The sequence below is a fragment of the Miscanthus floridulus genome, chromosome 5 (genome assembly GCF_019320115.1).
Source record: "Miscanthus floridulus cultivar M001 chromosome 5, ASM1932011v1, whole genome shotgun sequence".
Lineage (NCBI taxonomy): Eukaryota > Viridiplantae > Streptophyta > Magnoliopsida > Poales > Poaceae > Miscanthus > Miscanthus floridulus.
The window spans coordinates 6,238,898-6,254,369 of record NC_089584.1 but is presented as its reverse complement, the minus strand read 5'-3'; the positions used below and the strand labels follow the sequence as shown (position 1 = coordinate 6,254,369).

Sequence of the window (15,472 nt, the reverse complement as noted above, 5' to 3'; positions counted from 1 at the left end):
GCGGTCTTCGTGAACCAGGTGTACGCGCGTGTGTGACCGGCGAGGAAGAATCCTCTATTTCCTCCTCGACGTGCTCCCGCCAGTGATGTGCTCTCCGGTGAGCTCCCGCAATGGCCCAGGCGTCCAATTGAGGTGGGGAAAAGCCTTCCCGTGCCATGGCGACTGCAACGGTGGGGTTGGGGCGACGGATAGGGCTTCCTAGGTCATTGGCCACGGCGAACGGCGACTCGAGCACAACCGGCATGCGGGGGTGGCGCGGGTGCAGCGGCATAGGCCAGGTCTGTGGTGCGCGTGAGCATCATGATGCTCCAGCGAGCATGTCAGGCAGGTCGAAGGGTCTTCTGGAGCCCCCAGTGGCTTGGGCCACGGTGGCGGCTTGATTCGACCATGGCGGAGGTCTGGTGGTGTTCTGGTGCTCGTGGCCAAGGCACTACGGCCGGCTATCGACGACTCGGTCTACGCAGCTGTTCTCCAGACGTCACGGCGGTGCTACGACTACGTCCTAGTCCGGCGAGGCGACCGGGTGCGCGAGTGGTGGTGCACGGCATGACGACGGCATCGTGAGCGTGGCGTGCACGCGCTCCGCTACGGCATCCAAGGGCTCGAAGGTGGTCGCAGGTGTGCGCGTGAGTGTGCTGTGCTTGTGTACCTAGAGGCCGGAGATGGCCTTGGCCTACGCGCTCACGGTATGGAGCGCCATGGCCGGAGTAGCAAAGTCCGGCGGCAAGCAAGGGAGAGTCGGGCGCTCACCGTAGGTGCCGACGGTGAACGGATGGCGGTGCAGTGGCGGGTCGTGGCCGTGTAGCTCTAGAAGCAGTGCAGTGCAGTGCCGAACCACGTCAGTGATGAAGACGACGGCGTTGTCTTTGGCTCTGATGACTCTGGCAGCACACGGGTGGCTCCGATCCTCCTCTTCCTTGCTCCTCACTCGTTCCCTCTTCTTCCTCTATCCTCTCTGGCTCGTGTGTGCGGTGGATGGCCACAAGGTGGCGGCGGGGTGATGGAAGGGCGCTAGGGCAACCAAGGCTGGGCTTTTATAGCCGAGCTCCAAGCTCCAATGGCTGACGGCATCGTGCGGTGGAAGGGCGTGGGATGCATCCGACGGTGGCGCGAGGTTGCGTGAGCGCGGCGCAAGGGGAACAAGGCCATGTCCCGGGCGTGACCCCCTGGCCCGCTCCTACCAGCATTGTCGGCCTCCGGTCGCTCGGCAGTTGAGGCGTGGGCGTGGAGAAGATGAACAGGAAAGCTGACAGGTGGGGCTCGGTGGTAGTGAGAGCAAGCGAACGGAGAGGCGCGCGGGCGTGAGTAGCGCGCTGGCTGGCTTGCTGGGCCTGCGCGAGCTCGTGGGCCGGCCTGCTGTGGCTGTGCATGGGCCAGGGAAGCCTGGAGGGCGAGTCTGGGCCGGTTGGTTGCTTGGGCTGGCTTAGACTTTTCCATTTTCTATTTTTCTTTTCTTCTCCTTTGTTTGAATTCAAATTTGGTTTGGAATTTGAATTCAAAATTTGGTGTACCTTATTCATTGGAGTTTTAGGTAAGAGGCCCACAACATTCTTTTATATATATTAGGAACTTTATTTAGCTATTTTGTATATAACAAAAAGAGGGGTAGTTTTGTTATACAAAAACATGATTATTTTTCCCTTTAAGCAATTATTCTTTGGTTTGAGTGGTAACTACTTTATGGTTTATTTCTTTAAAGGTGTTGTTAGATATTACATAAAACAATTGAAAATCCAAATCACTATTTAAGTTGACAATGTATGCTATGTTTCATTTGTCAGTATTTAAATAAACATGATAACAAATGATATGCCATGCTCATGAAATTGTCTGGTTGGGTTACTTCTAATGCAACACTTAGGGTTGGCTCCTACAATATCACTCATCATCACATGAGAGTTTTTAAGAAAAATTTTGTAGTTGGTATTTTTAGTGTATGGATTTTTGGGTTGTTACATTGAGGTTAGTGGTTCCTCTTCAATCTGTTGGTTGCTTGCCCCTTTCCTCTGGTCTGCTTGCCCCCACGTAGAGGAGATCTTCATCTTTGATCTGCCGGTTGTTTTCTCCTTTCCCCTACTTTGCGTGGGGATCTGATCTGATCTGCACGCAGAGCAGTGCTCTGCTTGCCCCCACGAAGAGATTGATCTTCACGTAGGGCAGAGGCTTCCCTTGTTTGCCTGGCTTGTTTCCCAAGTGTATAGATTGCTGTTTTTGTGCTTATGTGCTGGCACGTCTTTAGTGGACCTCTCTGTCTTCTTAGTTATTGGGCTCTGGGCTGAACTAATCTTTGCTGATATTGGGTCTCTCTGTCTTCTTAGTTAGTGGGCCTCTCTGGCACGTCTTTATTGGGCTGAACGACAGTTGTGGGCCCTGTTTGCCTGATGAAATTTATGTGTTGCGTTCTCTTAAAACAGACGTTTTTTTCCGGTATTTCAATTCGTGTGTTTCTTAGACATCTAACAACCATGTGCTAACTAGTCTAAAAACACATGATTTTTCCTATGTCAAAATTTATGTGTTTTACATACAACCAATAACTATGTATTGACTTATGTTAAAACACACGTGTGCTCTCTTGCTAAAAGGATCTCTCGGGCCGACCGTTATCTAGATAAACCAGCGGGCCACCCCGGATTGTGTGGTCACCGTACCCCACCATTCGTCCTCCGGCACAACACGCCCGAGAATCACAGGCACACTCGCTTCGCATCGACGCTTTCCTCGATCGGTTGATACGGCATACGTATGTGTACGGATATATATATATATATATATATATATATATATATATATATATATATATTTTTTTTTTCATTCACGAGCAAGCTAGCCCCTTCGGTCAATTAATGTTTCATTAAGAGGAAATTAGAGTTTGTTACACAACACATTACTAATTGGACTCCTCTGAGAATAACGATTGTTGTCCTACGATAAAGCCAAAGATATGCACTAGCACATTTTACTTAGTATACACGCACAAGCTTTTACAACCAAGGCATAATTAAAAGCTAAAGCTAATTCAGTCCAGCAGCGAGCGCGCCTTCCCCCGGTGCCCCCGACGGCGCCAGGAGAATAGCACCTGCAAAGCCTCCCACTTGGCCGACGAAAGTGGCGATGCGAAGGTTCGCTCGCTCGTATTCACTGATGCCGAGGTGTCAAGCTCACAACTTTCAAATGGCATGGTCCTCTTCTTCAGTAGTACGTTACGAGCCTGGATTTCTAGCTTCACAATCCTTTTCTTGGTTTTAGCCACCAGCCAACTACTCCTACGAGTAGGATGAAAACGGATCGGATACAGACGGATATCACCGATATTATATTTGTTTTCATATTTCTGTCCGGATTCGGATTCGAATACGGATAGTGTCAACTATGCCGGATATGATATGATTGTATATCGACATCATAAATATACGATTTGAGTATTCGAATACGGATACGGTATCAGATGTTGGATATCCGGACTCGGATGCGGACAGATCTCAACCCCTCTAAACGAATTCGGTTTCGAATACGGTCGGAAAATATCCGTACCATTTTCACCCCTGCCTACGAGGGACCATCCTATCTGAAAACCCGGAGTCTAGACAGGTTGATACGGCATATGTGTACGGAGACCATTATATATTACTATTCCCTACCAAATAAAATCAAATACGTATGGATATAGTATATATAGATGTATAGATACAAAATAGCGTGTGACATCGATAAACTAACCGTAGAGCTAGAAACTAATAAGATGACACCTTCCCTGATACATATATTTATATTGAAAAAAGACGTTAATTAAATTGTAATATAAGCATAAAATGTGAACATCCATATCAAGGACTAAACGAGGCATGTGAGCGTCTGTGTCGTATTTAGAGAGAAAATTAGCACGCGATTAGTGGAAATTGAAAAATACTCTATTACTATTACATACATGTGTATATATAAACATTTCCAGTATCAGCGGTTCAAAAGCTATTTCATGTAGTTTTCCGGATGGAATCGCGGCCTCGAGTCCTCCAGCCGGCGGCGTTTAAAAGATCTGCCGACGTGGATGTCCATGCCGCCGGCACGCCGCATGCCGACCAGCAGGCAGGCCCCAGTTCAGTTACCGCCACAGATCGAGTCAAACCAGTACCTGGCGAATGGGAGCGCGCGACGTCGTCGCCTCCACCGACCGGTCAGCTCAGTCCCCTCCCCGATCTACCGCCGGCCGTCGCGTTCGTTCGTACGCCTCCCTTCCCGCCCATCCATCCCCCGCGATAATATCTCCCGCCTCCGCCCTCCGCCGCACCTCACCTCCCAACCGTCCCCGCGTGCGTGACGCTGACGGCCGCATCCGGGATCCATCATCCACCCGACAAAACCGCCCGCCGCTAGGCCGCTAAGCTTCCCTTCCACTCTCCTTCTCTCCCTCTTCCCAGCAGCTAAGCTGAGCTAATCCACCACTCCGCAGAGCCCAATCGCCTCCCCTGCTGCGAGTTCAATCGGTGCATGGTCACAGTAGGTCCATGAAGGTGCTCTGCTCCGCCTGCGAGGCGGCCGAGGCGCGCCTGCTCTGCTGCGCCGACGAGGCCGCCCTCTGCGCGCGCTGCGACCGCGACGTCCACGCCGCCAACCGCCTCGCCGGCAAGCACCACCGCCTGCAGCTCATCCCGCCCGCCGACGTCTCCGCGCCCAACTGCGACATATGTCAGGTACGTATAGTAACGTACATGTGGTACAAAAAAAAAAAGAGGATATTTTGCTGCCTGCCCTGCCCTGCCCACCGGGAATTCTAGCTGACGGCTCCCCCTGCCGCCGGCTCTCCAGGAGGCCCACGCCTACTTCTTCTGCGTGGAGGACCGCGCGCTGCTCTGCCGGGCCTGCGACGTGGCCGTGCACACGGCCAACGCCTTCGTTTCCGCGCACCGCAGGTTCCTCCTCACCGGCGTCCAGGTCGGCCTGCAGCCCGCCGCCCCGGACGCTGACCCGCACCCGCCCACCAGCGCTGCCGCGGCAGTGGATCTCCTCCAAACTCCCCCGCCGCCCGACAGGAAGGCGGCGGCCGGCACGGACACCGGCGCCGGCGTCGGCGTCGGCGTCGCCGTCGGCCTGCCGGACTGGGCGCTCGTCCACGAGCAGTTCGGCGCCCCGCCGGTGCCCAGGCCCGTGGAGCCGGTGCTCGCTAGAACGCCCGCTTCCAAGCGCAGCCCCCGGCGGTCGCTCGCCGCCGCGTTCACCGTCCAGGGTGGCGGCGGCCTCGCCGGGGGCTTGCCGGACTGGCCGCTCGACGAGTTCTTTGGTTTCTCAGAGTACAGCGCTGGTCTCGGCTTCGCTGACAATGGCACGTCCAAGGTCAGTACTCAATTTTCAATTCTCAGCTATAGCCACTGAATGAATGAATGAATGAATGAATGGAAGGAAACACGTAAATTTGTTTCAGTTTTTTCTGCATAGTTTGCTTGCCACGTAATTTCCTTAGCAAATTTTGTTTATCTTGTTCATTTCTAGCATAGTTTTAGACTTTTAGTTTTAGTTTCTTTGTATACGTATATTATCTTGTTATGCTTTCTGAAATTTAGACAACTGCCTAAATTCGAACATATTTCTGAATTCTGATTACAGAGCAAGCTCTTGGGGTGTTTGGTTCTTTAATCTCTCCTAAAATTCATGTCACATCGAATGTTTAGATATTAATAAAGAGCATTAAATATAGATTCATTACAAAACCAATTACATAGATAGAGGTTAATTTGCGAGATGATTTTTTAAGCCTAATTAAGCTGTCATTAGCACATGTTTACTTTAACATCACGTTGTCAAATCATGGCTAATTAGGCTTAAAAGATTCGTCTCGCAAATTAGTCGTAAGTTATGTAATTAGTTTCATAATTAATTTATATTTAATACTTCATGCATATGTTTAAACATTTGATGCACCCCCTCTGTTCACTGCCAAATTCGACCGTCTGACAGACGCAGACATACACCTGTTGTTGCTAGTCCTCAGTGCTCCGTCATCCATTGGCAGGCCGACAGCGGGAAGCTCGGGAGCACCGTCGGCTCGCCGGCCGGCCGATCGTCGTCCCACGCGTCCCAAGACTTCTTCGGGGAGGTGCCAGAGTTCCACCAGTGGTCCGTGCCGGAGCTCCCCTCCCCGCCCACGGCCTCGGGGCTCCACTGGCAGGGCGGCCCGCGCCACGGCGCGACCACAACTACGGACACGGACACGGCTGCCGTGTTCGTGCCGGACATCTCGTCCCCGGAGAAACCCCTTCCGGTGCTACGCCACCGCCGCTGGACAGCCGCCGGCGAAGCGCCGCAGGAGATGTTGACGTGACAAGTAGGGGAGATCGAGAGTGTCTTCTTCAGTACTGGAGTGGTGTAGGCTTGCAAGAAACAAGAACTTGCTGGTGTGTACTTCCATGGTGACGTACTTTCTATATATCGCAGCAGCGTACTAGCTCGTAGGGAAGTGCAGTGCTAGGATGCTACTTATAGGTAGGAGACGATCGAGGGGGAGGGGTCCTCGGAGAAGAAGAAGCAGAAAGAGGTACGACTACTCTACTGCTAGTAGTAATTTCTTGTTGTTGAGCATGATTAATTAGGACGTGTCTGTAACTATGTACGGTGTACGTTGGTTGTGTTAGCTTGGCTCGTGCTGTCAGGAAAAATGAAAAAGAAAATCTCAAAAAAAAAGGAAAATGAAAAAAAGGTAGAAGATGGAAATAAGTTGACTCGGGCTATGATCGACTGCACCAGGCTGCGGGTGCCTCTGGACCCTACATGGGCCATGTTTGGAACATCTTGTTAGGCTGTTTTCTGGTGGGCCAAACGCATAGCTTCTTAGGGCCTTTTTTCACATGGACAAGGGATGGGCTGTTCCACGAAGCCCGAAGGGAGGAGCTTTTCGAGCCTTTTCCCCTTCCAGGCCCAAACATCTCTCAGTCTCTCGTTCAGTTAACCTCTGTCGTTTCTCCACACGAGAGGCCGCCGCCCCATACCACAGCGCCCCTCTAAAGTCGGAGGACCCCCTCCCATCAATGGGCCTGCCGTACCTGTTTCCGTTGTGGCTCTCACTCAGTGAGTGTCATTAGCACTTTTCTGACGACTGTTAAGTCAAACATCTTCAACTTTTACCAAATATATATACATAATATTAACATTTATGATGCATAATTAGGGTCTATTGAGATGCATCCCTCTAAACTTTAGACTTGTAAACTTTATAGCTAATGTCTTAAACAGGTGGTCTAAAGTTAGCTCTAAACTTTAGCCCCACTTCACATTAGAGCTTTAGAGCTCAAAACTGAGCTAAAGTGCTCTAAACTCTAGAGGAGAGGATCAAGCATGCCCTTAGCATTTTAGATGAATTGTTGAATATATAATAAACTTATTAAAAGATACAAATGTTACTATTGTTTTTTATAAACCTTGTCAAGCATAAAAAGATTTGACCAGCATGATACCCCATAACTACACCCTTTTTAGGACGGAGGGATTAAGTGGGTGAAGGGGCATTGCAAAGCACCCTGCTCTTTGATTTCCACAATTGCTTGTCTTCCTTGTGCTTTTCATCCCACCTGTTGCGAAACGTGGGACACCTAATCACGCCATGGGAGGGGAGATGCTATAGGATGATGAGTATCGTGGCAAGCTGTGTCGTGCTATGACGAAACGGCGAGTCTCATGGTGGGCTACTGAGAGAAGAGCACACATGCACCTGACTATCCGAGTCTGCCTATTATGTGTGGCTCCTGATTTTTCTGCTAAGATGGGTGCCAACTTAGTGAAAAGTAAGAGAAATCAGGAGAGAGAATGTAATATAAAGAAAACGGCTATGAAAGTGACTTAGCTGATTCGACGAGGTGTTGGGGTGACATTGTTGTCAATGATGGTGACGTTGGTCGGCAACAGTTTGATCGAGCGATGAAGCCCGACAATGTGTCCGAATGACCGTCAAGGGACGTTGATGATGCCCAGTGTCGTAGCAGGAGGTCTTGAGTGCCACAGCGGAATACAACCTCTGGTCACATTGTCGTGGGGACTTTCAGATATTCGATAAGAGATTCGTAAAAGTTTACACAAAACAATAGCATGCTATACTTGATCTTAAATATGGGACCTTTTTGAAACATAAAAAACGCATGCACACATCCATTGGGAGAGACCATTTGCTAGAGACAGTGGTCATGCGGCCTCTATAAAGCCACATCGTTAATGAAGACCAATAATATTTACCACAACTTTGACATTAGAAAATGCACACAACAATCAGCAGCTTAAACTCACAGAAATCAGAGAGATTCTCGAGGAGAGTTCTTCAACGCCTTTGCCAGATCCTCCTCGGAGATTGTATTATTAACTGCATGCACGTTGTGGCATGCGTCGAGTTCAAGGAGCGACAGCGGTATGCATTAGATAGGAGGTTTTCTAAAAGTGAGGTCGTGCGCTTCTCGCGGATCGAGAGAGAACGCGATGCATTTGACCTTGGCGCATATAAATAAATATACCACCGGCATGCAGCTAATAGAGTGAGTACACAGTAGCAGAGAAGATCGAGCTAGCGCGATGGGGAGAGGAGCCAACCCCGTCTTCTTCCTCCTCGCCTGGGTGCTGCTGCTCTTTTCGCTCTGCAGACCCCGGCCGGCGTCGGCTGAAAAGAAGGCATGCATGCATGCATGATGTTCTTCCGATATGTTTAATTACAGTGTTATCTTATGCATTTTGACATGCGCTTTTGTGCACGCCTGCAGTCGTTTGTGGTCTTCTTCAGGCAATTCCCTGCCCCCCCCCCCCCCCCCCCCCCCCCCCCCCCCCCCCTTCTGCGCTACTCACTACAATCACCAATGAGTAAGATCAAATGCTATCTATGGAGTACGTAGTACATTATATATTCTTAACCATCAGGATGACACGCTGCCGTTGTCAATATAATACATAACTAGTCTATCAACTTTTGATCCCACATGGGTTAGAATAAATATAACGTCATGAATTTTAATTTTAATTTTCAAATTTTAACATTGTCATTGCTTCAAATTTTATCTTCACTACCGGAATCGAAGGCTTTGCCGAGTGTCATATTCTTTGCCGAGTGTATTTTATCGGACACTCGGCAAACCATCTCTTTGCCGAGTGCCAAACTAAAAACACTCGGCAAATATTCTAACACACGGCAAACTATCTGTTTGCCGAGTGCCTTATTAAAAACACTCGGCAAACGGTTTGACACTCGGCAATACTACTGAAAAACACTCGGCAAACTCCGGCACTCGGCAAATATAGAAAAAACACTCAGCAAATTACGACACTCGGCAAACATCGCGCCACGTGTCCCTCCGTGAAAAGAGAAAAATAAATAAAAAAACATTTGCCGAGTGTCAGATCTAGGACACTCGGCAAACTCTTTTGTTTGTCGAGTGTCAGATCTAGGACACTCGGCAACATCGCACCACGTGTCCCTCCATAAAAAAAATAAATAAATAAAAAATAAAAAAATAAAAAAAAACCTTTGCCAAGTGTCAAATCTAAGGACACTCGGCAAACTCTGCTTATAAGGCCCACGCGTGCGTCTGGTTACTTCCCTCACATCTCACACCACACCGCAGCGCTCCCCTCCGACACGGGATGGCAGGCACCACCCCTCCCCACCCGCCGGCTCGGAGCGGGCGCCCGTCCACCTGAATCACACAGATCGGGACGCCGGAGGAGGAGCAGCGCCGTTCCGCATCGCCGGAGCAACAACCACGGGCGCGGAGAGGCCCGCCCGCCAGCAAGCGCAGGCGCAGGTAACCGCAACCCCTCTCCTCGTCCCCTCCCCTCCGCGGCGCCGGCGGTGACAAGCGGGGCTCGCCTGCTCGCCTTACGCACCGCTGGCTGCAGGCAGTATGGCGCCCGGCGGCTGCCTTCTCGCCTCGCCGCCCAGACGCAGCGCGTGCGTGCGTCGTTGTCACGAGTCGTTTCCTTCTGGGGGCTCTCAGTCAGATCCCGTGGCCTCTGCTCTGCGATGCCTCGGTAGGAGGTAAGTGCCCGTTTCAATCTTAGACGAGTGCGGATTCGGCCACATCTCACTTCACTTATGATTTTATCACCTCGCTATCTGCAGTTCAAGCTTGGATCCCTGGATCCCATACCATCGGTCTCTCGGAGAGTGTAATCCAGCGAGCGTTGAGTTGAAGCCGTGCAAGTGGAGATGAGGACTCTGAAGAAATCCGACAAGAAAGCTGCCCTCGACTTCGCAGCGCGGAGTTTCAATGTCACCACATCTAGTTCGTGTGTTTCTGGCTACTGAGTGATATTATGTTGTGCTGTATTATGTTATTATGCGATTGCCAGATTCCAGACTGAGTGTATTAGGCATATCTGCATCAATCGGTATTATACTGATGGATTTTTGCTGAGCATTGTGATGGTTGATCTTATTTAATTGTGGAATCCACATCATGCATTTTTCTTATATACAGTACATTTGGAGAACTGTCAGACATCGTATGGATTCTAAGTGGTTTTAATGGTGTTCTAATGCAATTATTTTTTTTTTCTTTGGAAAATAGGTTTGCCGAGTGTAATTCAAAAAACACTCGGCAAACCTTTTTTTTTGTCGAGTGTCAAATTTGACACTCGGCAAACCATTTGCCGAGCGTGCGATAAAAAACACTCGGCAAATAGCTGTTTGCCGACAAATCAATGCCGTGTGCTGTATGCCGAGTGTAACACTCGGTAAATCATTTGCCGAGTGTTTTTGGGCCTTTGCCGAGTGCCTCTGGCACTCGGCAAATCTACTGTACCCCATAGTGCTTTAAAGCTATTGCAACTCTTGTGCTTATTATTTTTTAGCTCTGTTTTTACATTCTATTAAAAATAAGAATTTTAGGCTATATACTACACACCTAGGGCACTCCCAATACAGAAACCATCATAATTTCTATGGACATTAATTGTACTGCCACCTAAGCGTTTTGCTGATGAGGCAATGTAGTTATTGAAGAGAGAGAGAATGTCTATACGAGAAACAAGACATGAAGGGATGCGATTGGTAAAGAATGGAGAGAGAATGTATATGATTGGATAAAAAATTGTTATGCAGTAATTATCCATTGGGACCATAGTTTCTATATGTAGTGTCTATGAAAATTAATAGATATAGAAACTACATGTAGTTTCTAGCATTGGGACTGCACTTAAATACTACGATGATGCTCATTTATATCATCATGTTGCTCAAAATCAGTGGTAGAGCTTTAATTGAGATCTAAGATAGAGTAATGGTGCTAGCCTTAAGAGCATATTATATCTAAGCCTTGTACCATCGCTTACTCCAAAGAATCTCAAAGCAAATAAATGTATAGCTCACTTTGGTTTGCACGAACCTTCTCCATTCTCAAGAATTTTGAATTTTCATGTCAAAAAATTATATGTCTAGTAATATTGTTTTCTTATAGAAAATAGAGTTCTTATAATTATATTATCAATATAGGTATATATATGAACCGTTTCAGTTAAAATGCATATATTTATCTAAAGCAACATTTATATAAATTATGTCATGCATGGATATTAATAAAACTTTAAAGAATTTGTTAGTACCATTCGTATATGAATTGTTAGGCCAGTCTTAGTGGGAGTTTCATTTGCATTAAATAGGTTGCCACATATGCATTTTTTGTGATGTGGCAGTGCATTTAAAATAAAGAGAGGGAAGAAATGAGTTTAATCTAGATGAAACTCTCTTGGCACGATTACCAAGCATCTATGAGTCATGAAATTAAATGTGTATGAAACTCTGGAATGAAACTTTACATTGAAAGTGGGTGTTTCATCTAGGTTTTATTGTCTTGGTAACAACGCTATGAAACTATGCACTGAGACGGGCCTAAAGAGAATATTTTTCATGATTATTGAACATAACATATATATTTATGACCCATAAGTCATATGTGCATGTGTACTTGATTTTCATGATGGTATAACATGTATACTTACTTTAGTCATTTTTGTAAAGTACTAATATAACTTAAAGTGCTTTGTCGGTATCATTGAAACATATTTTGTGAATGGAATATTTTCTCACTCTGATAGATTATTAAAATAAACATTTATCCTAATGTGTGCGTGTTTTTACTTGGTCTACATAGTGGCACGCAACGTTATGCTTATTCTGATTTTAACAGTGACGGAAGTTTGTAGTTTAGATTTATATATTACCATACTTTATTGTTATGGAATTATTTTTCCATAATAACTTATCTTAGTATTTACATACAAAATTAGGAGGGTCTGTTTGCATTATTTTTCATAATAGTAGATGCAGTAATTTATATACAAATATATGGGTCAATTTAAATTACCTTTCATAAGGGCATATCTGGATATTTTGAAGGATTATTTTATATCTCTTGGCTATAATTCGCGATGAAGCTTGTTGTCTACTCCACCGTCGCAAAAAAAAAATGTAATTCTAGTTTTGATCAAAGTCAAACTATCTTAAGTTTGACTAAGTCTACAAAAAATACTATCAACATGCATGACTCTAAATAGATCTGACCAAGCTTTGAATCGATTAACTCTTATTTTTAGTACACTGTTATAGAATTGGGCTTGCTAGCGCCCGGGCATCCGGACGGATGGGGCGTCCGGACGCCTACGCCTGCAAACCGTTTCTCGCGCCTATGCGGGGCCCACGCCGCCCCGAACGTCACCAGCATCGGGAAGAATGGAAGGGAGAGGCGGATGCCCAGTCGGCGCCGGGACGAGACATCAAAAGGCGAGGAGGGAGATTGAACACACGATCTACTCTTGAAACATTAAAATACAACACTTGCAACATACGTATGAATGTAGATGAAACACTTAAAACATGCATCTAAAACACTTGCAAAAACCACACGGGGACCGCGCCGCCTCGAACGTCACTAGCATCGAGAAGAAGGGGAGGGGCGGCGGATGCACAGCCACCGCCGGGAGGAGACACTGAGGCGATGCAGCAGAAAGCAAGAAGGCAGATGCAACACCCGATCTACTTTTGAAACACCCAGATGCAACACTTGCAACATACGTCTGAAGGCAGATGAAACACTTGAAAAATGCATCTGAAACACTTGCAAAAACACTTAAAACTCATTATAAAACATATGCAACATTCAAATAAAACACTTGCAACATATGTGTAAAACATAAGCAACATCAAAATAAACATACTTGCAACATACGTCTGGAAAAATAGATAAAACATTGGGAACAGAAGCTTGCAACATAAATGTACACCATTACAACATATGCAACATCTCGATCTATTTTTACAACATCCACGTGAAACACTTGCAACATACCTCTAAACACATAAAAAATACTTGAAAATATGCTTGCCACATGGGGTTTTAGTGCAACATCTTCGTGCTGCTTGTGAGAATAGAGGCTCATTGGGTATGGAGTTCACCGGTGTATAGCTTACCGGTGGCGCGGAGCTTGCTGCTTTGGTGGAGAAGGCCACGGCAGGCTGGCTGTCTCGACCTGTTGCTGTGCTAGGTGCTAGGTGCACCGCTGTTGCTGTGCTAGGTGCTAGGTGCACCGCTGCCCAGACTGCACCGCTGTTGCTGTGCTAGGTGCACGGCTCACGCACCCATGCTCGCGCACTGGGGTCCCGTGGGCCTAGCTGCCCTGCCTCCTCCATCTCGTCCGCCTGAGCCCGCTGCTCACCGTCGCGTCGAGCTGTACTCTGGTCGCGCGGTGTTCTGTCTGTCACTGTTGCGCGGTTACTGCTCCCGTTGACATTTTGGCTGCGCGCATGTGGGCATGCCCTGCTTGCCCTCGCTTTCACGTTTGCGCGTGAGGCCACGCCATGTGTTCCTGTCACATCGTCTAGATGGTCACCGACCGGCAGAGCTGCGCTAAGGCCAAACCAATGAGCTGGCCCCATCTTTGTTACCACGCACGTTTGGAGGTCGGGTGGGAGTACAGCTTTGTGCCTAACTCGCCACTGTTGCGGTAGTATGATGTCGGGGCATCGATTTAAGTTTTCCTCATCGCTAGCCGCCATAAGTCTGAATGGCGTCGCCCAAGCAATTGGCCTTACGTGCTCCACATCTTTCCAATTAATCGGGCACACAACGAGCTCGGGTAGTTAGCTTCTGATTGGAGTCGTCCCGACGAGCGTTTGTCCTATAGCGAGGTAATGCGAGGCGTTCCCCTTGCGGTGGTTCGCCATGGCTGTCATGGTAGGTGCACAGCCAGGGCATCGCGCTGTGCTCCATTGTTTCAATTTAGCTGTGCTTTGCATCGTGATTGACTTGGTTGCCTCACCCGTGTAGAGGTTTCACCGGCGGAGCAGCAGGTCGCCAGGAACATCGTCGTATGTGGCTAGTCACCTTGCTATGCCCTGCGACCTCGTCCAAGCCATCCTACGTGTCTCTAGTGTGGCCCTCTTGCTCCTAGGGTAGCTGGTTGAGTCAGTTGGGGTCGAGTCTCATCGGAGCACGTAGCCACCGCCGGCGGACACCGTGTTGCCGCTGTGTCCATGGCCGGTTTGACTGAGAGTAGAACGGGTGTATCTAGAACCTCTAGGGTGTTAGAGGTACTCTAGGAATGGAGGCTAGGTAGTAATGGTACCGTTGGGCTTGACGTTTAGCCGGCGTCAGCGTCACCGTGGCCAAATCCTGCCGTGGTGCACGGCCATGCCCCTATACGCCATCCGTCGTGATGATTGGTACCTCTTTCGACTGAGCTTGCATTGAGGAGTGTCTTGGTGGTGAATAGTGCTGCCGAGGGGGTCTAGGCTCGTCGGCGTTGGCTGGAGATGCCACGGCCTCTGTTGAATCTGGTCAGGGACGTCGTAACATAAATTCAAAAGGAGCCGAGGGGTTAAGTGTGAGCATCAGTGAGAGTGGAATAGTAGAAGGGACTGCAGATTCATTTAGCTGAAAGTTGAGGTCTCTTTTGCATATTAGCTAGGGCGCGCGTGGGTATCCCCATGTTGGGCTGCTGTCGTGGGCCACCACGTGGGCCACGCTGGTGCGCGCGTGGGTCATGGTAGTGGGCTGGGCTGCTCGCTTATGGGCTGAGCCATGAAGTTTTGGGCTGCGCGATAGAATATGTTTTTCAATTTCCAGTAAAGTTATAAATGTTTATTCAATTTAGTTTTTGAGCTGAACTTTAATAAATTGTAGTAAATTATGTAGATGTCCAAAAATAGTGAAACAAAATTTGTTAGGTTCACAAAAATGCCATATATCTGTTAGTATAGTTAGATTACAGTTATCTGTGATAATGGTAGGTTCATAAATTTGAATTAGAGAGCTTAGTATTGTGTAGATTAATATTTGTAGGATTTTTTGTGGCAAATTGGTGATAGCTTTAGCTGTGAAATTTTTATAGTAGGCTCAATAGATTATTATATACTTGCTGTAAATTTTGTAGCCCTAGAGTAGGTTGATGAATAAAGTAGCTATTATCCTAGTTTTATCGTATGTAGAATAAATCGGTATTAGGAGTAAGAATA

At 47.8% G+C, this 15,472-nt stretch overlaps 1 pseudogene; it reads left to right on the top strand.

Annotated features, from left to right (window-relative positions):
• The first annotated feature begins 4,057 nt into the window (after positions 1 to 4,057).
• Positions 4,058 to 7,890, top strand: LOC136449423 (B-box zinc finger protein 22-like; annotated as a pseudogene).
• The last annotated feature ends 7,582 nt before the right edge of the window (positions 7,891 to 15,472 follow it).